A 26,205-nucleotide genomic window follows, 5' to 3' on the forward strand; every position below is an offset into this window, starting at 1 on the left:
TTCAAATGATATTTAATCCAGGTTATTGCACTGCTGACAGCAAACATTCTTTCCTTTGGGGTGCATCAAATGCTAGTTGCAGTTGTAATTAAGAACTTGGGTTTTAGAAGGTGTTCTGCTTATTTTTACCTATTTTTCTTTGTCTAAAAACCAACCAGTACACTGTATATGGGTCAAAATATATTCCATTCACTGGTATGTACATTAAAAATCAAAAAGTGTTAGGACAGTGTGATATAGCATCGTAATGGGTAAATAATCTGTGCTTTATAAATATTTCAAATTGTGTTCGAGGGTTGCAAGGAAATGCTGCTTTGTGGCGTGGCACACCACTGGCCATGGGACTGAGAATATTTCCAGGGGGGTGGATTTATCTTGGGAAGGAGGCAAAGCAGAGCCTGCAGCACTGGTCGAGGCCGGGCAGTGCAGCAGGACACCAGGTTGGAAAGCCGAGTCTGGCACTTGGCAAAATGCACTTGTGAGGAATCAAAACCCTTCCTTGTGACTGTTAAAAAAAAAAAAAAAAACGGTCAGAGGTCCGGAGGGCATCTGTGTGTTTGCTTTACCTGTGCACTTTGCCCTGGTTATGTGACTTTTCCAGACACTATTTATATTTTAAGCAACGTGAGATCGCGGCTGGGCCTGTGAAGGACGTGAGGGGTGGTTTGCATGTGAGGGTCAGGACGTGCTCGTTGCTCCCCTCCCAGTGTGCTCTGGCTGCTTTAGCAATGCCTTCCTAATCTTTGGACATACTCGTGTGTGCTGGACACGTCTGGGGGGGCAGCAGGGTGTGCAAACACGCCAGGATCTCACCAGCTGTGTCTTGTGCTGGTGATACTGTGGGGTGCTCCATCTGTAGAAGAGTCCTGGATTAAGGAGAAGGCATGAATGCGGAGTCAGCCAGTTCATCAGGGCACTGAGCCTGAGATGTGTGAGGAGAAGGTGTTGGTGAAGTCAGAGAAGCTGCTTCTCTGCTGTGCCTGAAGGTCCCAGACCCATCTGGACAGCGTGTGGTTCCTCTGCTCCTGGAGCAGCATTCCCTGTGGTGGGTAAGCCAGAAATGCTTCCTATGGACCTCTGTGCCGGGCAGCTGCAGGTCTCTGGTGCTGCAGGGTTACCTGCTGTCTAGGAAGAGTTGCGCAACCTTATTTCTCATTTTGATATAAGTGGTTTGGGATCTGGTGTTTTTAAGTGATGGTTGAGCTGGGGAGCAAGGCGGAACTGGGAACTTGTTAAAGAAAAATGGTAATCATAGTATCATAGGATGTTAAGGGGTTGAGAGGAACTTTAAAGATCACCTAATCCCAACCCCCATGCCGTGAGCAAGGACACCTTCCATTAGACCAGATTGCCTAAGGCTTCATCCAATCTGGCCTTGAACACTGTCAAGGCTGGGGCATCCACAACTTCCCTGGGCAACTTGTTGCAAGTGTCTCACCACCCTCACAGCAATGAATTTCTTCCTAACATCTAACCTAAATTTCCCCTCTTTTGATTTGTACCCATTGCACCTTGTCCTGTCACTACAATGCCCTTACATGTTACCTCTGGAGTGTGTATGAGGTCTTAATCTATTTACCACTGAATGTGCTACACTTGGGATGCCCTGCCAGTGTGGAATTGTATTTTCCATGTGCCAGTAAATATTTTAACCTTTAGTTATTAATATTGTTTTATGGGTTCTGTATTCCTGAAAGAGCAATTCTTTTTTAAATCTGTCACCTGCCTAGGAAAAGGTGCCTTTACATATGAATTTTTGCTTTCTCTGAGGATAATAAGACAGCTTTTACTTCCTATGATATGTTGAAATAAATCAATGTGATTGATGTAGAGTGGCATCTCACTTCTTTTTAGTTTTTGAGGGTAGGAGGTGGCTCTACTGTTCCATTTTAGCCTCTTGTGGCATCTGGGAAATAAGAATGAGAGAAAATCTAACCTTATGCTGAGGCTGACTAGGAGGTGTGAAAACAAAGTTCTGACACATAGATGTGATTGAATCTTTTTGGTGGAGCTTGAAGGCAGTCAGTCTTACTGCAGGACCCAGATCTGTCAAATTTAAATAAAAATAAGAGGTCTGATTTCTCAGGATTTGACTGTTCATTTATCTCTCTTTTCTTTGCCTTTCTTCGTGTTTAGGAATTTTATACAGAGAAAGGAAAAACCTAAAACTTTCTTGCTTGGACAGTGCTAGAGTCCTACAGTAAAATGTTGTGATTTCTTTTTTTTTTTTTTCCCTTTGATTTTAAAATTTTAAAAACCGTGCTGTGAAATTAAACTGGAAAGCAGTAGGCAGATTAAAAAGGAATACTCTTTTAACACAAGTAATGGAGCTCCCAGGAGCAGAGCAACTGGAAGCACAGGGAAAGGCACACGTGAGAAGGAATAAATCTCTTTGACTGTGCTGTTGAACACCCAGAAGTCTTTCTGCATGGGGTGTGAGTAAATTGCCAGCTGCCTTTAGTGTTCAGGAAGAATTACTCCCCTCTCCTTGAGTCATTCTGGAGTCATTCAAGTCTATCTATACATTAGCAGGGCTTTTTCTGTCTCTCCTCCTGATACCTCCAGAGTGAACACTGCTTGGGACCACTTCATGCAGCGTGAGGATCACTGAGCTGATCCAGAGTAGTATTGCACAAGTTGTAAAGAGACCCTGTGGGATTGATGGAGGAAGAGAAGCATGTTTTTGAATGTCTGTGTTTATTGTGGGGTTTTTGTCTTTTTGTGTGTGTGTGTTTTGTTTTTGAAATCTCAAGTAAAGAAGCTGTGTGGATGAAACATATAGTTGGAAGCAAAAGAGGATGTACCAAAACCACCTGCTTTTACTTCCCTAAGACTTTTAGGAGGCTTATTTTCCCTAAGTTAATTTTTACTCATGGCTTTTCGTGTACATGTATGATACCGTGTGTATTTTCTGCCTTTGATAGTGCTTGGCTGCAGTAAGTGTAAGCTTTTATGCAGTGTTTATCTACTCAGAATTTTCTCTTCGTGTGTTTTGCTGGATGTGATTTTTTTTTTTTTTAAAGCGAAGACAGGAGTAAACTTGGATCTGGTGAGGGAATTGATCCCTCTGTCCACCTTCCCCAGCGAGGCACCATCCCATGCCTAGCAGAGGTGAGAGAAGGCTGCTGTGCTGCCCTAAATAAACTTTCTTACTGTGTTCAGAGAGGCTGATTGGTTTCATTGACAGAGCTGTAAGCGAGACAAACCAGCCTGCTGTAAAGCCTCTGTGCCTAGTGAATCAATCAGTACATTTTGATCTGTCCTATATAGTTTTCCACCTCAGCTACTCTTGACTATAAAGTTCTGAACCTACACCATTATGTGGCAAAACCCTTTCAATTTGGTTATTGTTACTTGATCCTGTAGTTGTTGCTTAAAGAAGCCAGTAGAAAGAGCCTGGCTAGGTAGTCCCTTGCTTATGTGTCCCTATACCTGGTGTCCTGGTGTCTCCTTTCCTTTGGCATGGATCACAACACCTGCACACATCTGATCCCCCACAGAGCTGGTGTCCAGGTAAAGTTTCGCTGCTTTACCTTGTCATGGAGCTCAAAACAAGTAAATGAACAACAGCTGCTTTGGTCAGGGCAGCTTACAAAAGAATACAGTGAGCTTAAAAGAGCATCTGCTTTCACATTTCACTTGGGACGGGGGATCACTAAGTGTAAGGATTTGTCACCTGTAAGGCTGAGTGTGAGTGTGACTGGGGGCATTTTTAGGTGTAGCATTTTTCTGTCATGGCATTGTGTCCTGCCTATTCAACGCAAGACCAGTCACAGTGCCATGTGGCCAACTGGGGCCAGGTTCTCTTGTATGGAAAACTCACTTTAGAAATACTCAGTGATCTGAGAAAACAAGCAAACAAAGTTGTTTCCCTTGTGGCCCTTCCATGTCCCCTCTCCAGCCCCAGTCTCCCGCACAGCATTGTTTTCTCTTACTCCGTTGCTTTTCTTCCTCCCATGCATGTTCTACTAAAAGAAATAAATTTATTACTGTATACCCTTTCACTTTCTCTTTCTAGGCTGCTTTTACTCATTCTACTTCATTATCAGTATGGTTTCTTTGTTTCCCTCTATATTTTTCTGTACTTTCTCTTACTTTCTTTTCCTTCTCCTCTTTCATTCCCCATCCCCTTTGCACACCTACCCCTTGGCTTCTCGAGTCACAATCCAAAAGTACAGGGTGTAGGAATTATCCCAAGGCTAGCCTCATGTCTCATAAATCTGTATGCAAGCTGTAATTTACCTTCAAGGAAAATTTCAAAACTTGATTTAAAGAAATGGTTAGTCAGGAAGACTATCCTGGCCCTCAGCAAGTTGTTCCATGGTCTGGTGATTTTTTGCTGAAGTATATGGCTTGTGACCTGAATTGTTTTGTTTTGGTTTTTTTTTTTCAGTTCCATCCAGAAGCTGATGGCTCTTGTTTACCAAGCTTTAGTTTCAGCAGCTGAGGTTTAATCTGCTGTAAAACTTGCTTCCATGGGGCAAGTTAGACTGTGACCAAGTTTTTTGGTTTGTTCTGGGTGGTTGCTTTTTTTTCTTTAAACTTGAAACATCTGTCCTTGTTGAGTCTCCTGCTGAAGACTTGTTTTCTGGTGGTTGAAAGTGTTTGTGAAGCTCTTCCACACACACTTTTTAGTCTGTGAACATAATCCTTGAGCTACTGAAGGCAGAACTGGACGTGGAGCTGTGAATGCATGACAACCCCATCTCCTGTTTGGATCAGCTACACCAGGCCCCTGTTTTAAGGACTGTCCCAGCATCTGATGATGGGAAAATATGTCCCAGCATATTTTCCTCTTCACCATTTCCCCAAGACTTTTATGCCTAATTTTTAATGCCTTTTGGATAGAGGGACTGACAGGTTTGAAAGCCATTGAGCAAATAGTGGAAGGCTGTTATTGTGGTTCTGCTCTTCAGGCTGGCTTTGGAGGGAGCAGTGATCCCAAGTCATGAGTCTCACCAGTCTCTGGGAATTAGCTGTGTACATAGAGCCCTCCTTTTGTTTTCAGTGGCTCAGCATTTAGAATTAAAAAAGCTGCTGCATTGCTTTCCTGGGTTACTATATAGGTTTTTGTGGGCAAAGTAATCCTTTTGCTCACCTGGAAAAAGATCAGTGAGAAAACCAACAGCAATCGTGCACAGGTCTCTGTATTATTAAAATCTTAATAGCTAGGCAGAGTGTAATGGTTTTATTTGTACTACAACAGTAAGGTCCTATTTACTTTAAGCCTTGTATTTCGCAGGACTGGAAATAAACCTTGGAGGCTGTTGATTTTTCAATTCATGAAGGTAGTGCTGGAAGATAGTTGAGGAGAATGAGTGCTTTTTTTACCACCCCTCAGTTTGACAGTCACACCAACTCTGTTCTGTGGAAAACTGGCTCTTGCCTTGGAAAGGTCGTTCACGTGTTCAAATAACAGTGTGCAGGAACAGAAAACTCTTTCAGAGCAGGTGTCCAGAGATGCAGTAGAAGATACCTGCTTGCCTGTTATTATACCTGTCACCACAGAAATCTGGTGAATGAGTCTCCAGTCGCCAGCAGGAGAAAGAAGTTACAGTGAACAATAAATAAGAGGCCCGTGGGGAGTGCCCAAGGCATCGTCTTTCACGCAGATTGAAAGCTCTTTTCTGCTGTGCAGGAAAGGAACAAATAAGTAAAACGTTTGTATGCCACTGATGGGACACACATGAAGCACTAGGAAAAATTAAAAGGTCGGGTTACTTGCAGTTCTCTGAACTTAGATCCTTATCTCTGTACTGACAGAACTGAGAACAGGTTTTATTTACTTTTCAGAAAAAGGAGAGGACCAGTCAGTCTGGCATAGGAATACAAACCTACTTCTGTTCCTCGAAGTCTCAAAATTGCTTGGTGGAATAGATTCTTTAGTGTGAAAAGCCCTTGAAGCACACATATGTTTGCAGTTGTAATTTTTCATTACATGATTCTTTGCCTTTGCATGGAGAGTACAGTAGTCCTGGGAGTGGGCTGTTATCTGTCACTGAAAATGTTGTAGATGGGGAGACTCTATTAGTCCAGTGGTAAGCCAGTGTTTGGTTGAACAAAAATATGAAATGCAGTATTGCTCCATAATGTTTCTCTATTCCATTAAGGCAGCTTGGAAATAAAGGTCATCAAAGCTGGAACTAACTGGACCTTTTATTATGGGTCTCATTTAACAGATCTGTAGTGTAGGCTCTTCACTGTTGTCTGGTCTCTGATGTCCAGTGTGTTGTAGGAATTTTTTCTAAGGACACCAGGTTTTTGCAAGTGAGAGCTCCAGTACCAGTTCCTGCAATTCTTTTATCCTTTGCAGTTTCCATTTTGGGGCTACTGTCAGACAGCAAGGTGGCACAATCCTGAGAATCACTAAGGTATTTAAGCTGCAGCAGGCGAGTGTGGGGCTGTGCAGCCTGGTTGCTCAGGCTGTTGAGCTGCAGTGGTGCTCAGCTGATCCAGATGGAGGAAGAAATTGAACTGCTGTGTCTGGATCCTTTACCTGCAGCAGCCTCTCCTGGAGATGTTTTTGCCTATGGAAATGAACATATGTAGGGTACAGTGGCCCGACCTGGTGCTTTGTACTCTTGTTTTATTCTGAGGATTTTTTTAGGGGTTTTATAAAATAACTTTATAGAAAACACTACAAATTCATTTTTGTATTTAATCTTATGGAAGGTTACTGAGCAAAGTTAACAGTACAGACTTTAAGCCAGTGAACCTCAAGGTGCTCCAAAAACTATCCTTAAACTAGTACAGGTTTTGTGAAATACAGATGTGGATATGTGACAAACTCATCACTTTTGGGTGCACATGATTGCAGTCCTCTCAAGGGTAGTGTCATCTGTATGAGTTTCCCTTTATGTTTGCCATGTGATACAGAATGTTTTCTGTCTTGCTGTTACTTGCATGTACAGTACCAAAAGCCTTGGGTTTTCCTCTCCCAGCATTTTATAGTTAGAAAGCCTGTGGGTTTCCTAAGGGAATGTTCTTGTTCCTTACGTGCTATAGGATGTGTTTGGCTGGGGATAAGGATTTTGGCCAAGAACACTGCACCAAAATGTTATCCACATGATGGGCTGCTCCTGCATCAAATTCAGCAGCTGTTTCCTCATATTTCTGTCTTCTGCAGCACTGTCCTCTGCCAATTCTCCCTTTTCTCCCTAAGGAAAATGCACACTGGTGAGCTGATTCATCAGTCCAGTGTGATTAGCTGTGCTCAAATTAGTCCTTTCCCCAGGCTTCAGAGTATTGTCCAAACATGAGCAGGAATGGATGGTTCTAGGTATTAGTGTACAGCTCTGGTCAGGATTTATCCTGTGTGTTTCTGAGGGTCCTCAGATTTATCCTCGATGTTTCCCATCTGGAAATAAAACCATTTCTGTCCCCTTTCCAGGCAGCTGCCAGATCTGCTTAGTCCACTTCCTACATTGACCTCTTTTGTTTCCGTCCATCCTTGCCCCTCCCAGTTTGGCTGTTCCCTGCTGTCCACTACTTGAACCCCTAAAAAAGAAGTGAACTGCCTGATAAAGAGATATATTCCTTTTGTTCTGCAGCTGTTTCTTCCCTCTTGGGGAGCCAACACTGAGGCCCACCAGAGGATTTACATCTAGATGGTGATAATGTGAGTGCATGTGAGATCTGGTATCTCTCAGATTTCAGTGGCTCGTGGCTGGGAGGATAGGTCAGCATGTATATGTAGTGCAGGATCAGTGGAAAAAAAGGAGTAGAACAAGAAATCGCTGAAAAAAATATTTCAGTCTCTAATATATTTATAAATATTTGGGGTTTTCTCCCACCTTTCAGTTAAGATATTGCTTCTCATCTCCCTTCAGTTTCTTTTAGCAGCATTGGTCTAACTTGGATTAGTGCTTCAAGTAGCAGTGGCTGCGTTGCCTGGCAAGGTGCTGCCAAGGTGGAGTCCTGCCCTTGCCTTAAGCTCTTCATGTGGCTTGTGAATCAGCACAAAGGCCACTGAAGAAGAAAGACTTCTACAGCAACTTGCCCTGAGCCCATGGGATTCAGATCCTGAGAGGCTGATTAATACCAGCTCTGTGTTTGAATACCTCTGGGTGTTTGAATATCATGTTTGGAGGAGGAAGGGAGAAAATATACCCGTGTGAAATGTTCAGACTCAGGATATTGCTCAAACTGGAAATCAAAGGACTGTATGATATGCTTTTCTGTCCTTATCAGTAGTTCAAATAGACATGCTAATCCCTGCTTTTTTCTGGTAGCTGTGGTGATAGTAAGCACAGTGAGAAAGGTACATATTGTAGGGAAGGGAAGATTGAAAATGTACCTACCCATCAGGTACCTGAAACAGTAGTTTATTAAGACAAACAAACCACCAAGCAACAGAACTGTACTGCAGCATGGCACATAATACTCATAATGCCTTTTAGCAGAAGTCAGCTCTTCCCCACAGTGCCAGTGCTGGGCTCTGGCTGGGATTTTGGAGCTCTTCTCTGTGGATTCTTCTCTACAGAAGAGAGAATCCCTTTGCCAGGGGAGTCATGACTGGCTGTATCTGCTTTAACCACGTGTGCAGTGCAGTAGGAGCAGGTCAGAAAAGCAGATTCCAGTTTTGCTTGCTTTGTTTGCTTCATGTTCTTTGCATTTGAGTTATCCTACTCCCTGGAATGGCCATCCTCCCTCTGTGTGTGCTGCAGAGCTCTCTGAAGGAAAGCTGTCCCCCAGCCTCTGCTTCTTGGACTGTTGCTCCAGGAAGTGTCAAATTATCCTCTTCCCTGTTTCACAGGGATGATTCTAGAATGTCATTGCCTTGTCAGTACTATCTGTGTAAGCCTCTTGTGGGAACAAACTTTATTTCTCTTCCTGCTCACTTGAGTGACCTGTGCAACCTGCTGTCTGAATCCCTGCTTGATTCCCGAGATTAGTGTGGCGTCAGGAGGGATGGGTGGTTTTCACCATCAGCTGCTCAAGGAGCTCATCCAAAAAAAAAGTCTCACCTTTCTGGACATCCTGTTGTTTGGGGAAGAAGGTAGAAGAAGGAGCTTTCTCTGAAATTTTGCAGCTGCTCTCTCTGGCCCAGAGAAGGAGCTTGGTCCAGTCGGATGCCATTGCTCTCGATAGGTGAAATGACCAGGAGTGGGCACAGACCTTTGCTGCGTGAAGAGGCACAGTCAAGACTTCCTGCCACCTGATGGTATGGCATCTCTACTGTCCCTGAATGGAATTTGAGAAGCCCTCATCATCATCTCATGGCTAGGCTTCGCGAACAAAGATTTGGGAAGGGCTCTGTCCACATTTGTTACAAGCACGCTGGTGGCTGATAAGGCCAATGCAAGATAGACATGTCAGATTGCAAAAGGCACAGCAGGAAGACTCCTTAGGTGGTATATTCTGCAAGGCACAATTCTTTCTGCATTGTGTTTTCTCCTCGAGAGTGATCCTGCGTGTGTTTGAGAAGCCCAGGCCTTGTACAAGTTCCTACTACAAGTGGTGAGCTGATGTGGGATGAGCAGGTCAGGTCATGGTTTCCAAGGCTGTCTTCCAAACCTTTTACCTCCAAGTAGTGGGAGTTAACACAGAAAGCAGTGGGAGTTAATAAAGTTAACAAGGTAACCTGGGCCTTTGCCCTCTGTGGATCTCCAGGCAGTGTGAACAGTATTGATTCCAAGCTGGTGCCTGGACCAGAACTGCTGTTAAAGAAACAGTGGGGGCAGACCTTTGCTAGTCCTGCTGACTTCAAACCATGGAAGGGTGTTTCCAGGCCAGGGCCTCATATCTGACCTTTCTGAAGTGTAACATCCTGCCTGGTTCTGCCTCCACAAAAGGCTGGACTCAAATACCTTCAGTGCCCTGTGAGTCGCAGATGGCTGCTGTGGACACTGGGGATGTAATTTCAGCCTCTCACATCTGCTTCCAGAAGTTGGAACATGCAGCATGGCTCTCATCTAGGGCACTTATGACAGAGGAAAACCACTGTGATCAGTGTTGTGGAGTGGGGGAACAAAACTATGTGCCGTGACTTATTAGTGTGTGAACACTGCTGAATAAAAAGCAAGAGGTTCCTGATGGGCTCTGGATCTCCTTAACCTGCCCCCTCCTTGTTTTCATGCCTGTGTCTACGCTCTGTTCCTGGTGGCACTCAAATCAACAACCCCTCTTTGTCCCCTTTGATCAGCCTTGATGTTTTTGAGAGGCCTCAGTGGAAGACAAAGCAGATTGCAATTCTCTTACTGGTGGTTAACATCAAATATAAAAGTGCAATACTTATAAAAGTGCAAAGGGTGCCACTTAGCCCTTTGTTTAGTGTGTGGCATACCAGGTATTACATAAATTTGTGACAGATGAAGAGACTCCAACTGCTTGGGGCATACAGGAGAGCTCTGCAGAGGTGCAGCCTGCCTGTTGTCTGGGATGCTTTGTGTCACCAGTGGGGTTTAGGTGGATCTTCTGATTTGGTTTCATCCAAAGGGAATCTGTTTTGTGAACACCAAAATCGTCCTGTGATCCAATCTGCAGAAGCAATAGGGCTTTCCCTTCAAAAGCAGACGGGTGCTGTGGATTAATGTGCTGGTTTAGATCAATTGACTCTGCAGCTTCCCTGGTGCCTTTGGTGCTGGCTCTGGCTGGGACTCAGGGGTGCTCTTGCTGGACTTCCCTTGTTGCTTTTTCCACCTTCTCATAGTAGGGGCAGGTGCAGGAGGTCATGTTGCAATCTTAATTCCTCTGAAAGAAGCTGTTTTTGTCCCTCGTGTGCTCTTGATTACAGAATGGCCGTGCAGGGAGTGACCCCCTGGGTTGTTTGTGTCCTTGGGAGTTTTGTGTTTGTGGTCTGTGTTGAGGAACCAGCTCGGATCTGCAAGGTGTCTGCATGGCTCTGCTCAGAGAAGCACATCACAGAGCAGAGCAGGGTGTGTGTGAGCAATTCTGTCCTTACAAATGGGGTTTACCTGTCTGTGTCCTGGCCTTTCACTGCACAGGTTGTGTGTAGTCAGTTTGACACCCAAATACTTACAAAATCCATAAAACAGCTAAATTTGGGCATTAATTAATAGAGCAAAAAGGCAGATTGCAGAGAGGCAAACTCCATTTCATTCACAGTGCAGGTTTCTGAACAAACTTCCCTTGACGTGCTTATTCTGGAATTTAATCCATTTTGAAAAAGGGATTATCCAGTTCACAAAAAGTAGACAGGCTGTCTCAAAAAGAATTTTCATGTGAACTAAATGACTTTTAATCTAGGAAACAAGAATAAATTTGATGTGCTGCTCTTTTGTCCCACAGATGTCTTAAGCAAACTCTATTTTGGTTAGTATATGTGTTTTATTGTTTGTTTTTAATAACCAGAGGGGGTATATAGAATTTGATTTATTTCTTTCTAAGGTTTTGGATGCTTTTTCTGCCTTGCTTTTGGTTACTTTACAATGATAAAGAAACTATTTTTTTGGTAGTAGAGGAGGAGCAACAGTAAGAGAATTGCCTTTTTTGGTGAACTTTATGTGGCTATGAGGAGAGGATTCTTGAATTCAAACTAGATATTTTCTGGTCTTCAGTTTTCTACAGAAGACTAAAATGAAATCACAGCTGCATGGGAAACATTTTAATCAGTGAGGAAAAAGATTTCAAAACTAGGTAGGGGAGTTAGCTGGGTTTGCTCAAGGAAAAGCCTTCAGAGCAGCTTGTTTTAAAAATATTCATCTGATACCAGTGTGTGTGCTGAGTATGATTTCATGCTCTGGAGTCCCTCCACCATCTGTTGTTTGCACTGGGATCAGAGAGCTGTCACTGTGTAGGTAATGCCAGTTGGTAAAATACTTGGAGGGTATGACTGAGTGATGAGGCATGTCTGTAGGTAGGGAATACCTGGAAGGAAGACAGAGTCCTTCAAGGTCAGAGGGGAGAGAGAAGTTCCAAGTTAATATACAGAGGTACATATTATCTTTCCCCACTCCTATCCCAACTTCTGCCATTTGGACGAGTACATTGAGAGATCTAGCATAGTTCAAAAATCTAAAATAGCTGTGGGTAGATAACAGGTATCTTTCTAGAGCAGGAAATTAAAAATATAAGTTTTCTTCCCAATTTTGTGGATGTAAGACCCTGTCTTAAACTATTTTGTCTTTCTTTTAAAATGACAGTTTACAACAACTAGAAGTTTCCTTGACACGGCTCTTTCCGCATAAATAAGCCAAACCTTTAATTAACTGTATCCTGTCCTTGAAAATTAATCTGCAGATAATTTGCATGAGATCAGAGGCACGAGGTTATTGGGGTAAACACGTTGGAGGAAAAGGGGCAGGAGCCTTCTGGGCAAGAATATGACAGGTACGAGGAAAGACAAATAAGAGATAAGTAGTCTTTTATTGCCTGAGTATTTGTATGACCTGAGCTGCTGCTACTCCTGGTGACTTGAGGCTTTGTGGAAGTGTGATGTGTTCTGGAGTTGGGGATTGTGGGTTTGTTTTGGTTTTTACAGGTAACTCATAAGGTATACTGAGGGTTTTTGAGGGGGGTTAGGCAATTAAAAATACCTGAAAGTGGCAGTTTTCAAGCATGAGTCTGAAGCACTGCATTTAAAAAGAATGACAGAAAGATTATACCGAGGAGTTTGCTTTCTGGGAGAGTTGATTTGTTGGTTTCAGGGGGTTTTTTAAGCACCTTTTTGAAACTGAGGAAACATTCTCCTGTGTGCACTTATGCCATTAGACTTGTGTGGTTGGATGGGTGGTGTGATCCACCTGTTGCAGTGCTCAGTAGCTAGGATTCATAAAGCAGACTTCCCAGTAGAATGTATTTTCTGGTAATGTCTCATCAGAGATTGTGCTTTTTTTAGATAGACATAAAGGAATAAATATAGAACAACTCAGGCGCTAAAAATAACCACTTGCATTGACGTCTACTTTTTTATTTCTTTAAAAGAGACCTTTTGGGTATTTAGCAAGATGCTTCATATCTGCCGAGAATCATTTTGGCTGCGATGTTGAGGGAGAGACAAGTCAGCTGATCTTAGAAAATAGCTTATTTTGGTTTGATTGAAGAGTGCAATGTGGGAATAGAGCAGATGCCGAGGAAGAGACTTGATGTGGGTAATGGAATGAGAAGTTGGTTTAATTACTGCAGCTGTAGAAGCTGGGCATTTACAGTTTTAAAGATCAGAAGACTGCTCAGCTCTTGTGTTTATGGAAAAAAAAAAGATACTAAATACTTCAATCAAACCCTAAGATATATAATGGATCTCACAGAAAAGATGGTCCCTTGATAGAAAAGCTGCTTGCACTGAATGGCTTCAGTTACAATCCAGGACATAGTAATCCTGGCATCCTTTTAAGTGTGAGGGAACGAATAATCTTTCAAAAGGCCTCTAATCTTAGAAGCTGAGATTTTCGTAGTGGGAAAGAGATGGATTTTGGAGTAATTCTCAATTTGCAGATGATGATCTGCTGTGGACACGATCCCTCGTGCACAGTTGGCCACTTGATTCCGTTCTGAATAGTCCTTTGAGATCTGTGGTGTGAGAGTGAATCAGTTAACACATTTAAATCAGTTTAAGATTAGGTTGTTCCTTCAATGCCCTGTCATACGTGAACTTTGAAATTCATAAATTCAGTGTGCCACATTCCTTTATGTACAAACTGTGCATCAGTATCCAGAAACACCAGGATCAGCCCAAGCAAGTGTGTGCTACCCACCACCTGGCGCTGTCAGGAGTGGGTTGTGTGGTGCATGGAGAGGAAGGGGCCAGGCCTTTTTGGCATCTCACAGGTTGTGCAGCATCAGCCAGATGCTGGTTTATGATGGTTGGGGCAGACCATTCCTGCAGACCATTTCAGGGCCATGGCTGCATCCTCCTGCTCGGCCGTAGCCTCCCTTTCCCTGGGAGTACATCCCTTGGTGCTGCTGTGGCTGCTTCTCCCTTTGAAGTTAATAACAGGTCAGATGTGAATTGCAGAGTAGACATAAAAATAGCTGGCACCTGCTTCAGTCACGCTGGGCTGGGGTGAGCTGGGGCCCTGGAGCTGAAGGAGTGAGAGTGATCTGGTGAGGTTTTCTCCGCCTGTTACAGGTGGAGCAGCCCTGGCCCTGGGGAGGAGCACGGACAGACCCTTGGCAGGGCTGTTCTCTGAGCTCCTGCAGGATTAATAAAACACTCATGCTGTGCCACCCTTTGATCGCAAGTATTTTTGTCTCCTCAGCCTCGTGCTCTTCTGTTTGACTTGTTTGTGTTTTTTTTTCCCCTCTGCTTTTAAACAAATTCTCTCTCTTGCCATGTTTGACTGAGGTAGGACAGTGTAAAGATAATGCTTCCTCTTAGGAATTACATTGTTATTTTAGGTTGCAACTAGCTCAAGCTTCATCAGGCTTCTGGAAATCTATTATTCGTGTATATTTCTGATTAATTGAAAATGCTATGAGGATGGTATTTAAAAACTTTCCATGTGTAAACAAGGGAAAAAAGACCATTTGGTAGTCCAGTGTACAGGTTCTCCTGGAGAAGATGAACTGGGCCTTCTCTGGCTCAACTGTTAGCTCTGTTGAAGATTGTATTTTTTATTTTTTTATTGTTATTGTATTGTTAGACACTGTTCCTTGGAGAGGATTATTCATATCTACAGTATGAGTATTCATACCTACAGTATGAGTACGCATATCTATAATTTTTTGAGATCCTGAAGAGGTGATGCTTTAAAATTATCACCTCATTCACTGCAGAATGGCTTCATCCATAACAAAGAATAATATTATTTTTCTCAGGATATAGGTGTGTTTGACTGTTCTGTCCTTGTTTATGGTGCTGAGTGAGATATGATAGTAAAGGCAGCTTTTTTCACTGTTGCCTGTTCAGGGCTTACCTGTAGCAGTTGAGAATTTTAAAGGTTTCTTTAAAAGGCTTTACTTCCTTAGTGCAGAATGCTAAGTATTTTGGACAGGAAACAAACTTAATTAATTTGAGTGCTTTATAATATATTTTATTTCTTAAATGCTACTCCTGTTCATTAAAGTTCTTAACTAGATTACCATTCTAGATCCTTTTAATTTCATTCGTATTTGAATTAAGAGTAGTGAATAAACAGAGATACCTGTAGTTTAGTTTAGTCTAACCAGGGAGGGAGTAAAATAACTAAGGAGGAGGATCCCTCAGCTATGAACAGCTGCCAGAGGGGTTTGTGCCCAGTGCTGGGATGTGACTGTCCCCTGGGGTTGGCTGGTTCCAGCACTGGAAGCAGTAGGTGCTCTGTAAATAACGTGAAAGCTTGAGCGATATCCAGGACGGGGTGGACAACAGTGCTGAGGGACAGTGTTGGAGAATATTTTTAGCCAGGCCTTGCTTGGCTTGTGACCCTGGTGACAGCCTCTTGCTAAAAGGGACTTAAGGTAGACAGGGAAGGGGTGGGGTGCGTGTGGGTGAGCTCGAGGTGACGAGAGTCTGGCGTGCTGGGATGTGCGGGTTGCTGGGAGCTTTAATCCTAATGTGACTAATTCTTCACCTACAGGTTTTCATTTTGGAACCTTACAGATTCAAAGCTGCCAAAGACTCACTGCAATTCTCGAATCTCATGAGGTAGCTTCCTATTAACTTTGTGAGTTCCTAAGAAAATGATTAATTTGGAGTAACTGGAGAGTCTGCTTGTGGAAGATCAGAACATGAAAATTAATGATCAATTGCTTCTCATTACTGGGTAATTATGAAGAACTGTGTTTAGGAATTTTATTTTTTCCTGGCTAAAGTCCATTTAAAGACTTACAGCTCTAAAACCTACCTATAAATCTATTGCACAGCAAAGAAAATGTCAAAGCAGTAGGAGAAAAGCTTGTGCGGCACCTGGGGGGGCAATGCAGGGACCCACAGACCCAGGGTTTGGGGCAGGACACAAAATGCAGGTGGCAGAGGAACACTGAAATGAAAGGTACATGCTGTGATGAAGGTCAGCCAGAAAAAAAAAATCATTGAAGGATGTTTACAGCTGGAATTCGTTTTGTTTTGTTTTTTAAGACTTGAAAAGTGAAAGAAGAAGGGAAACTAGGAAGTTAAGCTTATCCCTTACCCTGCAGGTCATTCCTGTATGTTTCCCACACTCCACAGCAGGTCTCTCTATATAGTATTTAAGTGCTGAGTACAGCACCTCTCCTTGTTTCTGTGTCCTTTATGTAGCTCTGTGTTCTGTGATTGCCATAAAATTTTTCTATAATGGGCTTATTCTAAGCAAAAGAGTATTCCAGAGTTTAAAAGAAAAAAAAAATCCCTGGGATTATTCTGAATACAAGAGACTTGCATAATATATCAAGATAAAGAAAAAAAGGTGTGTAGTAATGGCCATTTAGAAAAATAATTTGAGTCATTTTTCAGTCTTCCCAGATGTGAATTTAGGCAATTCTTGTATGAAGTATGAATGAGCTTGCATCAACATTCAAGATTTATTCACAATTTAAATTTCATTAATAAACCCAGCTAAGACCCAAGCATTCCCAAAGACAAGGAAATACAGAAACCTTGCCTAAGGCTGCTCAAATTCCCCTCTTATACTTCCTCTTTTATGCTGTTTTTCATTTAGGCCTTTAATCAGGGATAAGTCAGGGAAAACCTCTGAGGTAACTAGGCTATAAGAAACTGCAGATAAATGATTAGCTGTCTGGACTGTAATTGGGATAATATTTCCCAGGACAGGGCACACTTACTAGCTTTGTTCAAAGATGTTCTGCTGTGGTTGGTTAGGGCAGCTGTGGCTTTCCCATCCTATATCACTTCACACGGCCATGGTCTCCTGTCCTGTATTTGAAATCCTGTATTTGAAGCTTGGAGTGAGAGGAAAGCTTTCCAGCACAGTAGTGCTATATAGGCATTTGAGTTAGTAAAGTTGCTGAGGACTTGTCCTATTTCTGCTCTCTAGTAGCAAAAGAGTTACAGCCTCTGTTAACCAAGAATAATTCAACCTCTTCAGCTTGGACTGGGGTTGTGCAGCAGTCCTGCTGCAATGATCCTGGGCACTGTCTCCTCCTCCAGGTGCTACCAGCCACTGGCACTGCAGGAAGGACCATGTGCAACTGCTTCAGCCCCAGCAGTTCACAGCTGGGAAATTCTAGTGCATTTTCCTGACTATAAACAATAAATAATAAGAGCCATGGGAAGAACCCCCCTTCTTCAGGAAGTTAAACTGAGACTCTGGGCTGTGGATTGGAGTGGTTGAAGTGCAGGCTATGGGAGCAGTGATCCCTGGCAGAAGGCTGGGATGGACAAGAGGGGGCAGTAATGTTTTAGGATGCCACAGCTGAACCTGGTCAAGGATGTTTTTCCATCAGAACTCTGGCTCCACAGAAGGTTATGGACAGGGTTAGGTGTAACTGGTGGGCTGCTGGTGCTCCAGCTCGCTCATGATGAGTGAAAAGAGAACTCTCTTGAGTCATAAGGCCACAGATACATTCACCCACTTCATTCTTGCTTATCTGTTCCCTGTCTTACAACTGAAGGGTTTGGTTGCAGATTGCAATGGAAAATTAACTGCTTTGTTTGCTGCAGAAGTGTAATTTCCATCTTGGAAAGGGAGAGGGTTTGTCTGTCATTTGTCCACCTAGGTCAGTAGTCTGGTTTATAGTGGATGTCTTAAAAAAGCATTTACAGTCAACACAATGACTGGTATTTGCTCTGTCATTTCCATGTCATTAATAATTCCAGTTGTCAGTCTACTCACAGCCATGGCAAGAAGGTTCACAGTTCAGTTATGGATTATGAGGGAGGAAAAAACATTTCTGATTGTTCGTTGTATACCCATCATAACTTACTGATATCCTCTCTGTTTTTCCTTCTGTGACTGAAGACTTCCTTTTCTGAAAGCACTTTCAAGTCAATCATTTCCAATTATCCTTAGGGAAGCAATTATTTTTTAGAGGCCCTCCTTCTCAAGATGTGATGGTCACAGTAGTAGGATGGTGGCAGGAAGAAATTTCTCGAAGCCATTCTGTTAATGATGGATGATTCCATAAGACACTGAGAGAAGGATGCCATGAAACCAGTTTTACTGTCTAGAGAGAAAGGTAATTTGTCATTAAAAATACATTATCAAGCTTTTTATTTTTTCCCCCTTTTCTTATTTTCCTGACATTCATCCATCAACATCAGGGTATTATATGGAAGGTGGTCTTTAGAGAGGAGAACAAGCTGTGGGTCAAGAAAATACTCAGAAGATTCAAAGATACTGATAACTCCTATGGGGAGGATTAAAGCTGACCAGCAAATGCTTTCAGTAATTTTAATAAATTATTTAAGAGAAAGAGAAAGGAAAGAAGGGGTGGGGAAGATAAAAAGGAATGAAATGTTCTCCTTTTGAGATGATGCCGAAGACAGAGTTATATGTGTGCACTTTTGAGTCTTGTATGTCTTAAATGTTGGAGCACTGAGAATGTTTTCAAAGCTGTGGTATCAGAGTAGCTAATGGAAACATGGAGGTTATGTTGAATTCAATGCAAAGTACTGTGCAAGAGAGAAAATGTGTTAAAGTGCATGCACATTTATATTTAATTGGGGGACTTTTTTGAAATGGAAAAAATGTGTGTACCTAAATGTGACTCTGTCCTCCCTGTACTGCCTAAAACTGTTTGTTCCATCTTAGGAGACATTAGAAAAGCAATTTGATACAACTTGCAATGTCCGGTTCATGGAGATATATCTATATCTATATCTGTGGAGATAGATGGATAGATATATGTGTACACACACACACATATATGCTTTCTTTATATATATACAGTATATATAATATATATATATAAACTATGAGATTCTTAATTGGAAAATCTTCTCTCTCATTCTTTAGGGCTCAAGTACCTCTTGTGCAGGCACCAGTACAATAAACAGCACTGGACTAAAAGTTTCTCTCAGATCCTGTTCTTTTGCATAACACTGCTGTGCTTCAGTATCAAACCAGAAATTATTCTCCTACCAGTTGCACTCTTTCATTCTGGGGACTTTGACCTCAGTTTTACCAGTTTTAGTAAAATGTCTGCATGAGAGACGTTGTACCCAGGCAGAGAAAAGGCAAAGATCCCTTTGACAGCCCATGAAGGCAGAGTTCAAGAACTGTTTCCAGGCAAGGGAGTGGGGTTATTCCAAATAGCAATTTGGCATATGTTTCATCAGCTTTATGGATCTCTTCCTTGTGGGATATTGGGAAGTAGGGTGAGATACTGTTCATGACTGGCTGAGCTTTTCTAGTGCCCACTTTTTATTGCCATACTTACATATGAGGATTTTAATGTAAACAAAGTGGCTAACATTATTTTAAATTAAGCAATATTTGTTTGCCTTTTCGATAGGCAGGAATATTACGGTAACCATTTGTACTTCACCCTATAAATCAGCTTCCCCCCCAGCCCCATAACTCACAGTATGACCTTCCTCCACCAGCACTGAGAACTGAAACAGCTGCTCTTGGTGACAGTTTTATAGACCCTTCAATGAATGTTTAGATGGGACAGCTACAGAAAAAATGGTTGGAGCTAAAGAAAGCAGGTAATGTGTCATAACGGGGCCTCCTTAAGCTTGTAGGTTTATAGTAATCAAAGCAAAGCTCCCAGAGCTTTGCTGTTCTGAAAGGTTCAAGCCTAAGCTTACTCCTGGCCAGGTGATACCTGTTTGTTCTGATATCAGGAGCCTTTTTTGTCTGAAGTGGTTTATTTCCCTTCCTAGTGGTTATCTTCGCTGCCTTACAAGGAGCAACTGCATTCCCTGTAAATGCCCCTCCATCCCTCTCTCCCTGTGTGTGATATCAGTGCTGGAAATCCTCCTTCAGCCTCCTGTGTTTCTAATGCCTCCTTTTTGAATTGGGCAGCCTCTCTTATGCAGCATTCCAGATGGGATTTTAGCAGTGCCTCTATGTACTTTTCTGTGCTTCCACTCTCCGTTGGACACATTTCTCTGGATACATCCCAGGATTGCACGTGTGTTTTTTTGCAGCTGCATCTCAGTGGTGACTCACAGACATTTTGTGCTGAAATGGGCTGGTGCATCCAGGCCCTTCTCCAGACACTAATCACCCTCCAGTGTCTGGCTGGGGCAAGTTTATTTTATATATGTGATTGTGTATTGTATATTAGTGACTTTCATCCTAATCCTATGGCTCCAGACTTTGTGGCCATGGTGCCTGTTTTATTAATAACTCAATATACCTTCTTGCTCAAATTGCTTCCCAGCTTTGTCATCATCTGCCATAATTACTTTTTTTGTATGCCAGCCGTTAATCAGTTAAAAATGAACCAGAAGACTGATTGTTGGGTTTTGTGTTTTCATTAGTAACCTCCAAGGTGTCTGCAGCTTTTTTCTTCCCATGCTGTCTGTCACCATCTCTTTTGGGCAGGATCTTTGCTGTCACAGTTCCTCTACAGGTCTCCAAGTTTACATGTGTAATGTTATACCTCATGGAAAAGTATTAAATAGTGTTTTTTGAATATCCAGGTAGCTGGGACTTGCTTATATTTATTTTGAGTAAACTCCCTGCATCAAACCTGTTCTGTCCCGATCTCTTTGTAGCTTCACATCCCAATGCTTCTTTGTCAGTCTTTGCTGAAATCTTCAGTGCTGTTGATGAGTTCTGTAGCCTTTCTTATGTGTGTCAAGTCAAGTTGGTTCAAAAAAGTACTGGCACTAAAGTCTTGAAATGAATCTGATTATTCTGCATTTATAGAGTTCTTTTAATTGAGTGTTGAGCACTTGCATGTGTTGGCTTTACTGGACAATTTTGAAGACAAAAAGTTGCGAGAAGTAGTGTCTGTTTTTCAAATGCTTCCCGTGTCATCTGATTTCCTTCTCTTTAATGGCTGTGGGGGAAGATGATACCCTTTGTTCCAAAAACCAGCAAATGTGTTTAGACATTAAACTGGCCTTGGGCAATGTGCCAGCCCATGTAGACTGGTAGCCAGCTGTGCCATTAACTGGCTACAGACCTACAGGTGGGCAGGAGCAACCAGGGCTAACCAGTATTTCCTAGTACGGTTTGTTTTCAACAACGTTTTTACACAAATTTGTCTGAAATGGGTTGGAGTTGAGCAGTTTTCCAGTGGCTTGATATCCAGGGTCAGTATGTACAGTATGAACCTACAGGTCTGGTCCTTATTTCTGTTCCTCTGATGACACTGTCACAGAAATCTATAAATGACTGGATGAGTCAGTGCTGGTTCCATCCCATGGCAGGTACCTGCTGGGCATCCTAGTAAGGCATTTGTGTTTTCCTGCAGACTTTACATCCTGGTTAAAATAAGTCATAAATGAAGCAATTTGTGTGAGAGGAGCACTGTTTGTTCTGATGACTTTCTAAAGGAGTTGGTGGGTTGTTTCTACAACTTTTTGTTAGGTTTTGTGATACATGAACTTGTTGGGCCGATGTTTGAAGAATCTTTTCAATTCGTTTTTTTTATTTTTTAAAGAAAAATAGGTTTGCAGTCTGGTAAATCTGAGTTTCTTTGGGGGGGTTTCCTCTTTAAGTCTGAAGATTTCTGCATGAAATTTTCATGGTGGAAGGCTTGTGAAATTAGATAACACACTTTAAACAAGCCACCTCTGGGTAAAGTACATCTCTAATTACTGAGACTAAATTATGTGGAAAGTGAGCTTGTGTCTGAAGTAAATCTCCAGTTCACCAATCTAAAATTAAATAATGATTAGCTTAATTGCTTCAGGATCATAAAAAACACTCTTAATAAAATACAGAGATTAAGTGTGTGTTTGGAGGGCAGATAATTGCTTCTGCTTCATTTTCAGTAACTTCTCTCAAGACAGGATTTGTAGGTAAAAGAAATACCTTTTGTTATGCTGATTAGTAAAGCTGGGGAAAAGTAGGCTAGTTCTTGTGTATGCAAGCCCTTACTCCGTTCTGAATAGAAGCTGCAATTTCACTACTTAATGTAAATTGAGAACACTTGCTTTTAATTTCGTAGATATGAGCCAGTTAGACCCCCTGAAAGCAAAAGTAGTTGGTACCTGTGGAGCTGAGTGTGGTATTACACATGGGAAGAAGGGTTTTTTTCTGCAGAAAAAAGACACATAATTTTAGTAAGAAATGTTTGAGTTAAAGAATTCATTACCTGGGCTTGCAGCTGGGTGTTGTTTGCATTGTGTTTTGCTTCTAAACAAAATATTTTTTACCTTCATTCATTGAAAAATGTCTTTTTTGCTTATAGGCAAATGAGAAAGCAAATCTCTTGAAACATAAGCAGTGGTACTTCCCTGGAGGGAGGAGATGGGGATTCTCCTGTTGCTCTGAGTGTTGCCAGGTGCCAGAAGTGGTCCCCGGTGGTGGTGGTGGTGGTGGTAAGAAAGAAAATCTTCCCCCATGTTTCTGTGTTTGCCTTCTGTCTGTAGCAATAATGTTTTAGGAAAAAAAAAAAAAACACGTGTGCAAATCCTGTTCTTTTCACAGAGCTGCATGAACTGCTGGGAGAGGCTTCAGAAGTCTCCCACTCTGAGAATTTTAATTTAGGAACGAAATCAGCGCTTCAGCTTGTTGCTTCTGCTGTCTCATGTATGTTGTGTGTGTTGGTAATCATTGCAGCAGAGACTTAACCACAAATAAGCCTCCAGGGGACTCTAGAAATACTTATCTATCTCCTCCTTCCTTAAATGGAGAACTGTGCCTTTACAGTGCTCCTTTATGGAGTTCATAGAATGCTGGCTCTGGGGTCGTCTTAGGCTGCCTTTAATCCAAACATCTTTAAATTTTGTCCAGTAACCAGGTATGAAAATATTAAGTACATCAGCAAACTTCCTCCTTTTTGCCTTTTTTTTCTTTTTCCTAGTCTGTTCTACAAGCAGTGACAGGGAAAGTGGAAGGCTGCTGAGACCCCACTGACACAGCAGTGGGGCAGTTTTGGTGTTTTTTTTTTTCAGGGTGGGATCCTAAAACTAATCCCAGGTTAGTGTCAGAGATTGACATTTTGGTGATGATCTCTGATACCCCGCCCCTACATGGACTATTAGTATCTTTTTTTATGGCTTTTTTTAGGTAATTTAGTCTTGGTGATTTTACAAAGACCCAGATTGCTGCTCCAGTATTCTATAACCTTTCAAGATCTATTGTAGGACAAGCAGTCCCCCAAGAAATGTTGATTTGTGTGAGATGTTTCTCAAAGCTCTGATTCATGGGGCAGCATGTACTGGATCAGCCACAGTCTGTGTTTAGGGCATGTATTCTGATCCTGTGCAAAACTACATCCCTTTCAAATGTACATTTTTGTGCTATAGAGGAAGTTAAAGCATTGATTCCAGGTCATTAAGTGGGCTAATAGCCACTTTTTGCAAACCCCAAATATCGAAATTTTACCCCCCAAAAATAGCTATTGTAGCTGAACCTGGTAATGCTGACTGCCTGCAGGCTTTGGTGTGTGAAGAGTGACTCAACAGGTTGATTCATTAAAGTAGCCTTGTTGCAATGTCTTAGTGACCAGCTGCTTTCAAAACTGGTTGTGTAAAGTATTTTTGCCTGGGCTCATTGACACTGGTATAATAGCAATGCCCCAGAAATGCATGAAAAATACCCTTTTTTTGTGTTTGCTGTTTTGTAGGATATTTTTCAACTTACATGGCTACAAGTTTTTGCTTTTCTTCTTTGTCTGTTAAGACTTGAAAAGGCCATCAGTGTGTTACTGAGAAGCTAAAATATGCTTGGGGGGCAGGATTTTGAATTGTGAGAGCTCTTGAATTTTCAAGCCATGCTTCTGTTTTGGAGAAAAGAGAATTTAGACTTCTGATCCTCAGCCCTGCAGGCTGCCGGGCCTGTTGCCTGTGCCCTTGTGTAGCTCGTGCGTGGGTGCCTGATCTTGGGTCTCTAAAACTTACAAGGAGGAATAAACTGGAAATGAAATGTTCTGAGGGAAGGGGATGGCCATGCTGGAAGCTGCATGGGTTGAATAATGCCATGAGTAATTCCTTCAGCCTTCACATTGTTCAGGGGACAGCCACCAAGTTGATTAGAAGGATGGAGCACTTCTCCTGTGAGGAAAGGATGAGAGAATTGGGTTTGTTCACCCTGGAGAAGAGAAGACTGAGGGGTGACCTGATTGTGACCTAATTGCAGCCTTCTAGTACCTGAAGAGAATCTACAAGAGAGATGGAAAGAGACTATTTACAAGAGCATGAAGTGACAGGACAAGGGGCAATTACTTCAAACTAACAGAGAGGAGGTTTAGATTAGATATTAGGAAGAAATTCTTCCCTGTGAGGGTGGTGAGGCCCTGGAACAGATTGCCCAGAGAAGCTGTGGATGCCCATCCCTGGAAATGTCCAAGGCCAGGTTGGATGGGGCTCTGAGCAACCTCATCTAGTGGAAGGCATCCCTGCTCATGGCAAGGCTTTGGAATGAGATGATCTTTAAGGTCCCTTCCCACCCAGACCATTCTGTGGTTCTAGGATTCTATAAATGCTGAGTGGATTGGTAGATTCTAATGTGGATTATGGAAATTGTACTGAGCTTTTCAGCATCCCTGTGAATGCTACTACCGGGGAACAAATCCCCACCTCATGAACTAAAGCACAACAGGTACCAACAGGCACACAGACAAGGTGGTGAGGGACTGGATTATAGGGAGACTAAATTAGGATAGAATGTCACATAAGAGACACTCCTTCCTATTGGGGTTTATGCCCTGGCAGAGGCCCTGTAGGTGTCATCTGCTGCTGTTGTACTTATTGTGTGTCTTCATGGAGGGATTTCTTTTTCTCAAACTGTAACAATTGATGGAAGATTCAACTTTCGTGTAAGCTTAGGTGGGGTCCACAAAGAGGGGGGAAAAAACCATTATTTGCAAAGAGCTTGTGGACATACAGATTGATCAGGCTAGACCTGAAAGCAACTCACAAAAGCAGTCATGGCAGTCACAGTTTCAAGAGTTTCTGTAGTTCAGACAAGGAGAAATGTAAAGTACATTGGAAAACCAGTTACATTCTCTGCTTTCATATTTAATTTACCAATGTGGAAGCTGTGGTAACGGGCTGTTTCAAACCCAGTAAGACAGAGGCCTCTTCACTGGCAGGGTCATGTTCTGAAAAGCTGCTACCAGAGGTGCCATCCTTGCTGTTAGTCTGACGTGATCTAATTCTTAAGTTAAAAGTCAGTTTTGCACAACATGCAGAAGTAATGTTCTCTCCTATCTGTTTTTAACAGATAATTAGTCACTGATAAGTCACTGAGTCAGAGCACTATGAACATAACCAAGGACTAATTTTCTCTAGTAGTCTACAAACACTCCAGGTCTGGGTGTGTTAGGTGTGTTGTAGCATGGGAACACTCTTCTGCAAGGTGGGAAGTGATGCTCTGAACTCTTTCAGGACAGGGCAAATATTGTTTCCATGTCCTTCACTTCAGTATGCCTCCTCTAGCTACTGAACCCACGTATAAGAGGTGGGCATCAGAAGATCACCTCAGCTCTCCTTGTTGTAACTTTTATTTGGAAGAAGTGAGCATGACAGTGGTGTTTTCTGAAGCACTCAGTCCTCCTGCTCTCCAAAAACTGCACCCCACGTAGCTTTGCTCCCCAGAAATCTTAGGGAAAGGGCATACTTGTTGGACAGTGCTGGGTACATTTGTGCCTGGGACCCATCACTGTTCAGCCCTGCCAGGGTGGTCACAGCTCTGGGCCAACAGAAGATCCACTTCTAGCTGGAGGGATCAGCTGTTGGAAATCAAGGACCTATAAACTTGATCTCCTAGGAATGCTTATTTTGAGAAGAAGAAAATAATCCAAACTGAAAGTGCTTTATAAGAAGCTGTGATGGCATTTACCCTTACTCTTTTATAATTGTTTTGAAAATGTCACTGTTGCCATTGGAGCAATTGTTTTCACACGTGTAAATTGTGAAGGGCACACATTCAGGACCTTTGGCAGTACTTTCCAAAGCCAGCAGCAAGTATAGATGGGAATACAAATACTGTCACAGGATGTGTTTCCATGTAATATTATTATCTATGGGACCAGATGGGATCCATCCCAGGGTGATGAGGGAGCTGGCAGAAGAGCTTGCCAAACCCCTCTCCATCATCTTCCAACAGTCCTGGCTCACTGGGGAGGTTCCAGGTGATTGGAGGTTGGCGAATGTCACCCCAATCCACAAAAAAGGTTGCAAGCAGGACCCTGGCAACTACAGGCCTGTCAGCCTGACCTGGCAGGGTGCCTGGCAGGGTTATGGAGCAGATCATCCTGAGTGCAGTCACACAGCACCTTCAGGATGGACAAGGGATTAGACCCAGCCAGCATGGGTTT

General features: G+C 42.5%; 1 protein-coding gene across 4 annotated transcripts in view; it reads left to right on the top strand.

Moving 5' to 3' along the window:
• The first annotated feature begins 574 nt into the window (after positions 1 to 574).
• The window catches only part of AGPAT3 (1-acylglycerol-3-phosphate O-acyltransferase 3), a 74,005-nt gene continuing 48,374 nt past the window's right edge, over positions 575 to 26,205 (top strand). Inside the window, exons 1-2 of one of the 4 annotated variants that reach the window (XM_018084130.2) lie at positions 575 to 1,049; positions 22,132 to 22,261. The gene's annotated coding sequence lies outside the window, so the exon portion shown is untranslated. The remainder of the gene's footprint in view (positions 1,050 to 22,131; positions 22,262 to 26,205) is intronic. The other 3 variants (XM_029964697.1, XM_018084132.2, XM_018084133.2) reach the window with 3 other exon arrangements.

Source organism: Manacus vitellinus, unplaced genomic scaffold (assembly GCF_001715985.3).
Source record: "Manacus vitellinus isolate BGI_N305 unplaced genomic scaffold, ASM171598v3 scaffold_7_pilon, whole genome shotgun sequence".
In the NCBI taxonomy this organism is placed as follows: Eukaryota; Metazoa; Chordata; class Aves; order Passeriformes; family Pipridae; genus Manacus; species Manacus vitellinus.